This window comes from Psammomys obesus, unplaced genomic scaffold (genome assembly GCF_907164565.1).
Source record: "Psammomys obesus unplaced genomic scaffold, mPsaObe1.curated_primary_1811, whole genome shotgun sequence".
Taxonomy (NCBI): Eukaryota; Metazoa; Chordata; class Mammalia; order Rodentia; family Muridae; genus Psammomys; species Psammomys obesus.
This window is the reverse complement of record NW_026596069.1, coordinates 10,317,528-10,331,127: the sequence shown is the minus strand read 5'-3', so window position 1 is coordinate 10,331,127 and position 13,600 is coordinate 10,317,528.

Sequence of the window (13,600 nt, the reverse complement as noted above, 5' to 3'; positions counted from 1 at the left end):
TTTTTTTTTTTTTTTTTTTTTTTTTTTTTTTTTTTTTTTTTTTTTTCAGGTAAGAGTTCATCCTTAGTCCCAAAAATCTGACCAAAATATTGTTTGTGCCATTTCTCTTTCATATGAAGTGAGGACTTGTGGAAATTAAATACATGCCTGTATATATATATATTTTTTTTTAAGGAAAAGAAAACCCGCTTTGAGAGCTACAATCACCAGTGTCAATGATTGAAGGTGATGACCTCAGCTCCTTCCTAAACTTGGGGAACACATCTGCAGGGAGAAATTGACAAAGAAACTAGTTGCTTATTCTTGACTCTGTGGCCAAGGAGGGAATGTGGCTGACCCTGATCCTTGAAGCTTGGCTTCTTTGCTCCTAGAGATTTCATCTTTCAATTCTCCCCACAAGATTAAGCATCCCCAAACAACACTTTTTATGGTCGGTGCCCTAGTTCAAGGAGTTAAAATGGATCTTCTTTACTGTCAAATCAACTGAAAACCTCTCAGCTAGGCATCGGGACTATCTATTATGGCATTATGGCCATCTTTTTCTCCTGACTGACCTTCTGCCTTCCCTTTGCCCCCTTCTCCTAACACACACTCATGGGATAGAGAGAGAGAGAGAGAGAGAGAGAGAGAGAGAGAGAGAAAGAGAGAGAGAAAGAGAGAATTTGATTTGTTTCACACTGTCATAGCCACAAAAGAATAAAGAAGATGGGTTTTGGTTATCCAGCCCAAGTTTTAATTTTCTTTCTTCCCCTGCTGAGTATAACACTATCTTGATGATCTTCAGCATCTTCATCTACATTTACAGACACCAATGGTATTTGTAAAGCAATAGCACTCCTTGCTACCTCCAGTTGTCAGAACTGAAGTGTTAGCAACACCTTTCCAAGTAAAGCTAGGAAGTGCTTCCTTCTCTGGAACCTGAGCTTTACATCCTGCCCTTTGCCAGGACCCTTGGTCTTTCAAAAACAAAGCAATTTCTTTAATAATCTGTTCCTTATTTGAACGTTCTGGTACTTAGCCAGATACAGTTTTCTTTAAAAATGGAAAGCTTTGGTGCTGGGATATGGCTCCATCAGTAAAATGCATCCTATAAAAATATAAGAACAACAAAGTACATAAATAAATATTAAAAAATAAAAGGAATGATGAGGACCATTGAGAATCCAGAGTACAACATGCCCTAACTCTTGGCAGAGCCCCCACCATAGACACTGTAACTGCTTCACATCCAAAACTTATAAATCATCTGTGTACCTTTTCTCCTCTACACCATGGAATTGCCAAATTCTAAGGTTCATTGTCAGATGGGCCACTCACACTCCTTTCCTGGTGTTGCTGTGGTTGGGGAAATAGTGCAAAATGTTGACTTGGATGCTTAGATCTCCTGAGAAGATGGCCAAGAAAGTGTGCTATGGCCTGATCCAGCATGATGTGACAACAGTTTTGTCCCAGACTCCAGCATAAGTTCTGACTTTTCATGGATGCTTGTATCTCTGGAGTTTCAGGTTAAAAAATTGACTCTCAAAGTGATGGTGTTGAGACGCAAAGGCCTTTGGAAAGTGATGAGACCGAACATAATGGTTCTGCTTTGTGAATGGGCTTATGCTCCTGAGAAAACTGGCCAGATGGAGCTCCTGTGCTTCTTGTGTAAGTGAGGACAGAGTGAGAAGTTGCCATGTCTCAGGATGTGGGATCCATCCAGATACCATATCTGCTGGCAACTTGATCTTAGGTTTCTCATCCTTCAAAACCACGAAACACAGATGCTTGCTGCTTTTGGATTACCCAGTGTATAAAATACTCAGTGGTAGAGCCTTTGCAACGAGGTCCTGGGTTTGATTACCACCGCTAACAAAGAACCAGAAGAATTGGTTGAGACTCAGAAAGTATGGATAAGAGAAGGAGAAATGTTCTTGTATTCCTCCAGAAAATGTTACTAATAGCTCAGTTATACTCTGCAACATGATCACCGTGAACAGAAAATAGTCTGTGAAATGGATTCCCTCCTTCCCTGAGATTAATTAGGATTCTGTTTGTAGGATGAAAGTAGTAACTGATAGTCAGCTGTAGCCTTTACTCCTCTTAGGTATTGGCTATTTCATGATCACTCCTTCCATGGGAACAACTGTTAGGTTGGAGAGTGAAACTCCCAACAACATACATGGGACTTGACTTAAGGACTTTGTAAACTCCAACCACAAAACCAAACCCCTGAGTCAATCACTTCTTACCCTGACTTTAATGAGATGTTTTATGCCTGTTTGCTGACAGGATGTCAAGTGAGATTCACCCTGCCATCAGCCCACTCCATCATAGAGAAAGTCCTCAAATTTCTTGTCATTTAACCATAGTTAAGAATTTTGGTTTTGCAAATATATAATTCCCCGAGGGCATAGACCATCTTCAGTTACAGTAAGAATGACTTGTTATTTTGGCTGTAGGCAATATCCTCCTAATTCTGTCTAACTAAGCTCTATAGCTTGCCACTAACAGATCCTAAGCTCTGACCCAAGGTTACTTTATAATCACAATCACAGAGTTTCTGATCACTACAAGACTCTTTTCTTGGTCATTGATAGTTCTTTCCTGACTAATTATAAGCACAAACTCTACTCACAAATAGAAGCCAGCCCTCTAAATTCAGGCCCTAACCATAAATTAGAAAATTGCTAACTTGCAAGAACCAGCAACAGATTTCTTTTTCTTTTTTTTTTTTTTATAAATTGATTAGGTTATGGGATCACAGCTTCCCCTCCCTCCTCTCCTCCTAGTCCCTCCTTCTCATCCTACCCCATCTAATCCTGCTCCACTTTTCCACAGAAAAGGGGAGGCCTCCCATGGGTAACAACCAGCCTTGGTATATCCTGTTTCAGTAAGTCTGGGCACTTCTTTTATTGAGGCTAGACAAGGCATCGCAGTTAGGGGAAAGGAATCCAAAGGCAGGCGATATATTCAGAGATGGCCCCAGCTCCTGCTTTAGGAGTCTCACATAAAGACTTAGCTGCACAACTGTTATAAACGTGCAGAGGGCCTATGTCTTTCCCATTCATGCTCTCTGCTTGGCAGCTCAGTCTCCGTGAGCCCCTATGGGCCCAGGTTAGTTGATTGTGTCCTTGACCCCTCTGTCTCCTTCAATTCCTTCAATTCAAATCCTCCTTCCACAGGATTCTCTAAGCTCCATGTAATGTCTGACTGTGGGTCTCTGTTTCAGTTTCCATCAGTTTCTGGATGAAGCTTCTCTGATGACATTTATGCTAGGCTCCCGTTTGCAAGTATGGCAGAGTATTGTTAATAGTGTCAGGCACGGCTAGACTTCCTCTCACGGCATGGGTCTCAAGCTGTGCCAGTCATTGGTTGTCCCTTCCCTCAAATCCTGCTCCACCTTTTACCCCTGCACATCTTGTAGGCAGGACAAATTGTGGGTCTCAGGTTTTGTGGCTGGGTTGATGTACTAATCCCTCCATTGGGAGTTTTGCCTGGTTATAGGAGATGGCCTGTTCAGGCTCCATAAACCCCATTGCTAGGTTCACCCTCAGAGATTTGGGGGAGTTTTCTTTGTCCTATGTTTCTAGGTCACCCAAGTGATGCCTCCCTAATCCAGTTGTCTCTCCCAGCACTCTCTCCCTCCATCCCGTCCCCATATCATCCCTTCTGTTTCCACTTCTACCCCTCTCCCACCCAGTCCCTTCCTTTCATTACCCCAGATGTCTAATCTTGAGATTCAAGCATGCCCACTAGGCTCTCATTGCTATTTGCCTGCTTTGGTTCTGTGGATTATAGCATGGTTATCCTGTACTTTATGGCTATTCTCCATGTAAAATTGAGTATATATCATGTGTGTCTTTTTGCATCTGGATAACTTCATTCAGGATGATCTTCCCTAGTTCTAACCATTTGCCTGCAAATTTCCTGATGTCATTGTTAATGGCCATATGAGTTTTCACTCCCACCAACATTGGAGGAGTCTTTTACTTTTTTTTTAAATTTATTTATTCACTTTGCATCCCAATCATAGCACCCTCCCTCCTTTCCTCCTGATCTCATCTTTCTCTCTTTCCTGTATCCTTCCTCCTTCCTCCTCAGAGGAGCTATACCCCTGTCATTTAGCTATGTGTGTGTGTTTTTTTTTTTTTTTTAATAAACAGTTTCAATACAAGGCACATTTTGCATCCCAGGTACTTGGCTCTCATCTCCAGCAAGAATCATACCACAGTTCTTATCATGAACAGACTCTGATAGCGACAAAATTTACTCCCCTGTCTTTTTTCTTCTGCTTGTCTTTTCCTGAAACAAATAGACAGTGCCATTCCCTATCATCTGTACACACTAGTCTGTAGCTCCAGAATGTCAGGGCAGTTTTAAAAAAGATTAACAGGTTGTAAGTAAGACATTCTATCACACTAAAAACTTAAAACAAATTCATAATGCACAAACATCTAGCAAGTGACCACATCACTCAAAGTGTTTCATATGCAGATATTTCTAATATTTTTATTTTTTATTTTTACTTTTTGGCTTTTTGAGACAGGGTTTCTCTGTGTAGCCTTGGCTGTTCTGGACTCTATCTGTAGACCAGGCTGGCCTTGAACTCAAAGAGATCTGCCTGCCACTGCCTCCTTGATTACTGAAATTACAGGTGTGCACCACCATACCTGGCTGTTATTTCCAATTCTTTAAAATTAAATTTATTTACTGGCAAGTTCATATATGTATATAATGTGTTCTGTCACATTCAACCGTTATTCTCTTCTCTTCTATTCCCTTCTCTCTCATCACTCCTCCTCTATTTGTATGTCTCACTCTCACTTCCCTGTTATATATATATGTGTGTGTATGTATGTATTTTATTGAATTTATCTAGGCCAGCATGGACATGGAGCATGTGGTTTTCCTGGTGCTACACGTATCTCCCAGCATCCATCAACAGATAATAGTTTCCCGGGGAAGCCAGGAGCCTCATGAACTTCTTCCTTCTCCAGCACCAAATGTTGGCGGAACTAGCCTTGTGAGTGTTTGTTAGTTGTTAAGTGAGTGCTCCTCAGTAGTAGTAGTTGTGTCTTTTTAAACTTACGGATTTCCTGTTTGTCATTATTGATTTTGTACACTTTGGTTGCCTTGTAGGGAGTGTTTTTCGGTAGCTATTAAATTAACTATGGGGCCATACTAACCCTCAGTTGTGGTCACAAACTGTTTCATAGAAGGAAGGTTCTGATCATGCAGATCCAGGAGTGGCTGATGGTGACCCAGAATCTAGGCATTAGCAGTGTCAACAGATAGAACTTCCTCCTGCCAACAATCTGTCATGTCACTTCTGTATAAAGAGGCCTAAAGGCAGCAACAATGGGATCAAACAGCCAGTGCATACGTATGAAAACTCTAAAATCATGTGCACAGTATATAAACTGATGCTCCTGCCCACTGTTTCTTCTGGTTAAGGCAAGTTCCACATGTTAATGGAAAGCACAATCCATAGCTGTGTTTGCCAGGGTATGCCAGTAATCTAGTCAACTTTATCACTTAAAGTAGTTTAGAGAGGGGGGAGAAATCCAAGCAGCATCTTGTATGTGGCAGAAGCTTCCTGGTAGATCTGATCCTCAGGTGGTCTAGCTTTGGGTGATGACCACACTGCACACACTGGTTTATATTTGAGTTTATATTTGGTTTATATTTGGCAGCTGGTTTATATTTGAGTGTTGAGATTTTAGAAGCATTTGGCATGATTAATGTTGACTAAAGTAACAAAAAGAATCAGCATCTTCAGCAACTCTGTGTTGCCTTTGGAGAAGAATGCTCAAACTCCTTGGCTGATATTCAAGTTTCTGTCTATCATATTCTAGCCTGTTTTGACAACCACATCTTCCTCTATTCGAGTGGAATCTTCTCCAGTCAGAGTGAGCTTGCTGCTTCTCAAACATCCCACATATTTCCTGTTTCTTTGCATTTTTTTTTCATATTATTCTCTATCCTTGGCATGCTCTTCCCACCTTTCTCTGTGCACAAGCCATACAACTTCAGCATGAAAATACTTGGAATAAACTGGAACTTCAAAGATGCTATAGCAACTTCAAAACTCCAGGGTCTACTTGGATATAAACCAAATGAAATGTTTCCTCACTTGACTGGAATTTTGAGTGTGAGTACATGGGTATGTGTGCCTGTGTAAATTTGAGTGTTTAAGTACAAAACGCATGTGTGTGCACATGCATATGGAAGCTAGACCTCAGTCTTAGGGTTTGTTTCTCAGGCACTGCCCACCTTATTTTCTGGAACCGGAGCTCTCACTGGGACCTGGCTCTAATCAGTTAGGTAAGATGGGCTGTCCAGAAAGCCTCAGAGATCCTCCTGTCTCTGTCTTCATAGTGCTGTGTGTATAAGCACAAGCATGCACCAGTTGCCCAGTGGATGCTGAGGACTGAACCTAGATCCTTATGCTTGCACAATAAGCACTTGACTTTAGCCATCACCCAAGAACTCGCATAGAATCTTGATGCTAGGATTTTTCTGAAAGCCTTCTAGCTGGAGGAGGAGCAGGAGAGAGAGACCTAACTCTGACCTAGTGTGTTTTCTATGGTTCCTGTCACCCACAAATTGAGACTCAAGGCCAAACTTTGGGCAGAGTGCAGGGAGTCTTATGGAGGAAGAGAGGGGTGGGATTAGAGGGACACGGAGGGGACAGGAACCCCAGAAGGAGACCAACAAAACTAAATGATCTGAGCCCAGGGGGTCCTGCAGGTACTGATGCACCAAGGGAGGACCATGCATGGAGAGGGCCTAGACCTCCTGCTCACAAGTGACCTATTAGCATCTCAGTCTCCATGTGGATCTCTGAGTGAGGGGATCAGGAGCTGCCTCTATCACGAACTTATTTGACTGCTCTCTGATCACTGATGATGCAGCCTTACCAGGCTTCAGAGGAAGAAGATCCAAGCAGTCCTGATGACACTTAACAAGCTAGGGCCAGATGGCAATAGTGGAGAACTCTCCCTTTCAGTGGACTAGGGGAAGGGGATGGAGGGAAGAGGGAAGGAGGGAAGGAGGGAATTTCAATTGGGATATATAATGAATAAATTGTGAAGAAAAAAATAAAAATTAAAAAAAATAAATTTTAAAAGTTAAAAAAAATGCTTGATGGAAACAGGTTGAGCAAAATCAAACACACGTGCTTTTTTTTTTTTTTAAACTAGAGCTTGCAGTTTCAATAGTGGAAGACATTTATTTTGATTTGAATTTCTCTGGTTTTTAGATACCATTTTCTCTCTCAAACTAGGTCATTTGAATTATCTGCTGATAGTTCAAATCTGTAGATAATTTGCTTTTACTCACATTCCTAAGAACTAATTACCTGTACATATAAAATGATGAAATCTCATTATATTTTCTTTTAAAACTCTGACATGCATTTAATTACATTAGTCAATTATTACCGTACATGCCGAGGATTTGCTATTGACCAGCTCGTGCTGGAATATTTACAGCACAGATGTGTTACTTTAATTAAACAAATGTGATTACACACATATCAATTTTTATTTAGTTTCAAAGCCCAGAATCTAAAAATGATGTAGTTGGCAGAGCTGTGTAGTGTGGTGCTGGCTCCCAGGAACTCAGAAAGAGGCCCTTCACTGAGGGAACAGCGAGTGCTGCCGCTCAGTGCAGGGAGCTTCAGCCACAAGTAGGCTTTCTTGGTGTCTGAGTGCCATTGAGTGGACTTAAGCAAGGAACAAATAAACTAGCTGTGAATCTTCTTTGCACATCTTTAGCTTTGCTTGCTCCTATGTTGAAATGAGGTAGCAGGCTTGAAGGACCTTTAAGAAAACTAATCTAAATTGAGAATGGGAGTTGATTTGGAATGGACACTTGGTTAAATAGGCCAGTGGGTATTTGTCTTTAGGCACAGGAGTGAACTAGGACACTGGAATACTGGACTTGATATCTTGGTCTGCTTTCTTCCCCTCACCCTACTGCTAAGCTGTGGATTTAGAATCCTGGATGGGCATCTCTCTTAGAGCCTAGTCACTGTCAAGTGTATTTGAGAACAAGCCAAAGACTTAGTTTAAAAGTTTGAATGCATTTTACAAACTGGAGAAAAGCAAAATTCAGTGCAATTCCACTGACAGCACCTATTAGGTACTTAGCAGATAATCTAGGGTACTATAAATGCAATTAGACAATAAAGGCTTACTGAGTATGGGCTTCAGGGAAAGGAAGGTGCCTTCTATCTGGAGTGTGGACTGTTTTGTTTTGATGTTGTTGTTGTTTCACACAGGGATCAGCATACTGTTTCTCAAGCAGGTGTTTTCTTTCTGGGCTGCACAGGTATGACACCCGAAAAGCTATTCCAATTGGTCAAGTCAATCAAGGGTTTAGCTTAGACTTTCCCCTGCAGGTCTCTTTGAAACTGGCAGCCTCTCTGAAGACGATGTTAGGGGGCATGTGGACTGTGATATTGTCTAGGTTCTTAAATTTTTTCTGAGCGTGGAAAGTTCCCTGAAATGCTTTTATGACTTTGTGAATGGAGATGCAGGGGAGGTATTTTGTTGTTGTTGTTGTTTTTGATTCTGTTTTTGCTTTGAAAAATAAAATGAAGAGGTTAGTGACATTTAATCTTTATTGCCAGCTTGACTATACTTAGAATCACTTAGGAAATATTCATCTGGGTGTGTCTATATGAGTGTTTATAGAGATGTTTAATTGAGAAGACTTCCTGACTGTGGGGAGCGGGTACCATCCTGTGGACTTGGATCTGAGACTGTGGTGGTATTGTGGCCAGTTGCTTTGTTCCCTGATGCCCCATATTCTCCTCATGATAGTATCATATACTTCATTGAACTGGAAGCTAAAACAAACACTTGCTTCTCTCCTCGGATTGTTTTTCTCAGGTGTTTGTCACATCAGCAAGTAGCTAACACAGTGCTTATTCTTGAAGTGAGCTGAGGGGAACACACAGGTCATGTGCAGCGCCAAAACAGTTTGCTTTTGTTGTCTTTTGAAACAAGGTCTTGCTAGGTAACTGAAGTGGTCCTGAAATTCAGAATGTCTGTGGTGAGCTCCAGGACGCTGAGATTACTGGGATGTGTAGTTATGTTTCAGGGTGGTACTTCCCTGCTCCATTTGGCTTTAACATCTTTTCATGAAAGGTCCTTATCTAACAGGGACGGCAACATCCATGTCACTATGCTGTTACAGGGATTGTGAGCCACAGGTAAGTGACATCTGGAATTAGTAGGTTCTTGGGAAATGGCTGGCGATTGCACCAGTAGTGATGCAGTTGATATGGGTTAGCTATGGTAAGAGGTTTGTTTTATTCACCCTGCCTGCTTCTTTTTTGCTTATGTCATGCTGGACAGCATTGGCTTAGTCCCACTCCAGGAGAAAACCTATAGGGACAATTTTCTGAGCTTTTAAAGAAAGTTTATCTACTTCATTTCCCTAGAAGTGAACTGTACAACGCTGAACTATGAACTGGGAAGTTTAGGAGTCACAGCCAGCTCTTACTTCAAGTGTAACGTTTCTAACATTGTCTTTTGTAAGGAAGGAAGGGCCCGCATCATCCACAGAGAACATATTTGGGAAGAGGAATATGGGGAGGACGATGATTAACTGAAAGCAGGTGTGGGAAGTTCATTTTTGTTTGCTCAAACAGTACACTATTGGGGTGCTGTTGCAGTTTGGCTGCCTTCCTAAAAGCTCTTGGACTATCCTACCAAAGGGGTTGCCACGCTTTTTGTGGAGTAGATTTAAAATATCGATCTTCTTCACCATGGAGGGCTGAAGCACTGGTTTTTCTTACTCACTGGAGGTTGAAACATTTATTATCCTTTTATCTAGTGAGGGAGAAACACTGACACCCCTTTACCTGTCAGGGACTGAAATTTCAGTAAGTTCCTCTCCCTTTAATATGGGTACCACAAAAATAATATAATGTCTGTGTGTGCCACAAAAGAGGCAAACTGGGTCATTGGTCTAATTAAAAGAGCCATTTCATGGGGTAGTTTCAGCTTTCGCATTGCCTTAGTATATCAAATATTCTTATCTTGCCGTATTATTTGAACTTCATTTTCCCCCATTAGCAAAATTAGAATCATTATTGTCCTGCAGTTTTGCTACAAGGAGTCATTGACACAGACCATGCCGCATCACAGATCCTCCAAACTGTGAGTTGAATGTACCACTTTCATTGAGGGGACTGTTGGAATTTTATTTGTTAAGGAACACAGCAGTTTCTGGCTTTCTGCTGCATTCACAGCGGCTAGATGAAGTCAGGAGATAACTAAGCTGTTATGTCTGAGCTTTGGCGGTCTCCTTTCTGTCTGTTCTACTACAGCAAACTTATCTCACCTGGTACCCACTATGTACAGAGTCAAAATTGGGATTAAGTGCTCTGCTCTCTCATTTCCTTACTGGAGCGGAGGACTCAGTTCATGCTCATTTCTGCTCCCCATCCCCACCCAGCTCCCAGATGCTGATCTCATCCTTTTTGCCCTGACCGATTGTAATTAAAGTCAGACTTGCTGGCAGAAACATGCATGCACACACAGCCAGGCTTGAAGTTACTTACCTAAAAATGAGTTCTTTTTTTTTTTTTTTTTCTGCTCCAGTTCTTCAGCCTTACCCGAAGCAGGGGTGTGGAGAAGAATCAGGGCTTACATGGCATGTGTTGGGGCAAAGGGATCCAAAGCAAGTTACAGGCAAGTGGTTTCCCTCCATTGTTTTTCATCAAGGAAGTCCCAGGTCACCTGAGTGAGGTCTAGTCCACAGGGAGCTCTTGGTTCCGTGGAGTGGGTCACTGTGAGTTGAACCCAGCTTTGTGGGGGTGAGGGCTGGGCTGCTGGCCCACTGTACTTCATTATGTATTCCTTCATTGTTTCCTATGCAAATTAAGTTAATGAGAATTAGGAACATAATGGAGCCCATTCACCGTTCTAGTCGCTGGAAAATGGGTTTGACTACCAATTTTCCATTACAGCTGTTTTGTAATTACCGTGGAATACTCTGAATTCTAATGGAGATGCTGAGCTGCCTGACAGCCTCTTGACTACTTTTTTTTGGAAGGTTAAAAAAAAGAAGAAGAGAGTCAAAACCTATAACTTGAGAGCTTTTCTATCACAGTGCTCAAGTTTGGCTTTGCTGATGGAGAGCTGAAAATTACAGACTGGACAATGCTTAAACTAGTTACAGAGCTGGCTTACATGTAACTTTGTAAGAAAGCAAAGGAGAATCTAGGGTCACAGGTAGAAACAGTCCTCTGTAGCAGTCTAGAGCCAAAACTCGCTGCATTCTTTACTTGATCTCACCTGAGAGTCCATAAAACATCTCATTTATTGGGCGCTGAATTTGATACTGAAGATTATAGTAGTCACCATAGTTTGTTCAGGTGGTTAAAATGAGCTATCAAAATTTTGGGGGAGTCCCATCTGAGCCACCAGAAAATACTGGGAAGTCAGGGTTCCCTCTTAGGGGATTTAATCCCATTAATATAATATTTTAAGTACAAACTCAAATGGAACATTGAGGGTAATTTTATTAGAGTTTAAAAGCAAAACCCTATGGTAGGCAGGTTGTAAGTAGCAGTAGTTGACCAAAGGAGAACGGATAAGAAAGGAGAAAAAAAGCCAAGCTATTTGAGCTAAGCCAGCTTGGAGATCAATCACATGACAGATAAACAAACACATGGCAGGGAGGGGCGTATCAATGAAGAAAGAGAACCAAAGTATCAGAGTCATTCAGAAAAGTGGACAGACTTGCAAACTGGCATAGTTGTGGTGCTGTAACCTTCTGTACTAGTGAGAGAGATTCTGGGAAGGGACAGTTTCATCTGTGTCTTTAGCATGGCTTACCATGGTTGAACTTGTCTTTAACAGAAGGTGGTTCTGTCTTCCTGAATGGTTATCCCTGAGACAGGTCATTGCCTAGCCCAAATGGAATATTAAGTCTTCACACGGACCAGAAATTTCATCCTCTTGAATAGAAGGAAATAGTGGACCTTTACTAATGCTATTTCAAAAGTGCTATGAACCGGGTGTAGCACCTTAAAACAGAAGAAACTTATGCTACTTCTAAGTCCAATATCAAGAGGCCAGTGGATTTGGTGTCTGTAAGGACAGTTTCCTATTTCATTCTAAGGTCACACCGTGGAAGGGATGAAGGAGTCCTGTGGGGTTTCTTTCACTCATACCATCAAGCCATTAATCACCTCTAAAGGTTCATCATCAATTACCACTACATATGGATTAGAGTGTCATCATATAATTGGAAGAACTACAAATGCTTTCTGTAACATTGCAGCTTGACTTCCCCAAAACCATGCACATCTCACATGCTATTAATTCAAAAGCCTAAACCACAAAATCTCTTCTAAATATAATCTAAAACAGATATGGCTAAGACTGGAACCTGAGTATTCTCAGACAGGTTCCTTATGAACCTGTGAAATCAAGCATGTTGTTGGCTTTCAAAATACAATGGTGTACCAGACAGACAGTTCATTTCCAAATGAGAAAAAAGTAGGAATAAAAGAAGTAACAGGTTCTGTGCAAATCCAAAACCCGACAGAGCAAATTGCAGAAGACCTTATGGCTCAATAACCTAATGAGGTAAGAAACATTAACTGCAAATCCAAAGGGAGTGCATTGAAACACAAGGAGGTGAAAAAAAATGTTCTTGTTCAAGGTGGCACAGCCAGGAAGTAGGAGAGTTGGGACTTAAAGCTAGTGGTCTGTTTTCACAGGTCATGTCTGACACTCTTGGAAAACATGTTTTCTCTGGGGATGGAGATGGAGGGATGTAGATGAAGACAGGGGTGGGTGGGAAAGACACACACACAAAGACAGAAAGACACACAGAGAGAAATAGAGACACATACAGAGACAGAGACAGAGAGATCTGTGGTATAACTTTTATAACTGTATGGCATACATTTCTAGAAAGAGGCTGGAGGGAAGAATAACAGTTTAGAAGGAAAATCTGGGTTTACAATGCAGTGCTTGAGATGTTAATGTACTGGGCCTAAAACTGCTGCACAATATCTCTCAGGAGAGGCAAATAAGACACTATGGACAAAACCGTGGGCATTGGGGAATATTCCCAAGAATATCCTAAGAATAGCAAGAAATAGGGTACAAATGAGCAGTTGCCACCCCCTTTCTCTGATACACTGCTTTCAGCTTCTGTAATCCTTGCTTTGGGAGTTTGTCTGTGTGGTGGTTTGACTAAAGATGGCTGCCAAAGAATCATGTGTTTGATTGTTTGGTTTCTTAGTTGGTGGTCTGCTTTGGAAGGATTAGCTTGAGGAGGGGTAATACTGGGGTGAGCATTAAAAGACTATTTCAGGTCCAGTATCTCCCAGCCCCCCTTCCCTACTGCTTGCAGATAAGGGATAAGATGTAAGCTCCTAGATCTTGTTGCAGCCCCATATCTACTTACCTGCTGCCATTGTTCTTTCTGTGATAATCATGAATTAAACCTCTGAGACTGTAAACAAGCCCTCAATATTTTTTTTTAAAAAAGCTCTCATTTATAAGTTGTGTTGGTCATGGTGTCTTTTCACAGCAATAGAAAAGTAGCTCAGACAATCTGGATTCCAAGATGGAGGTGAGACTTC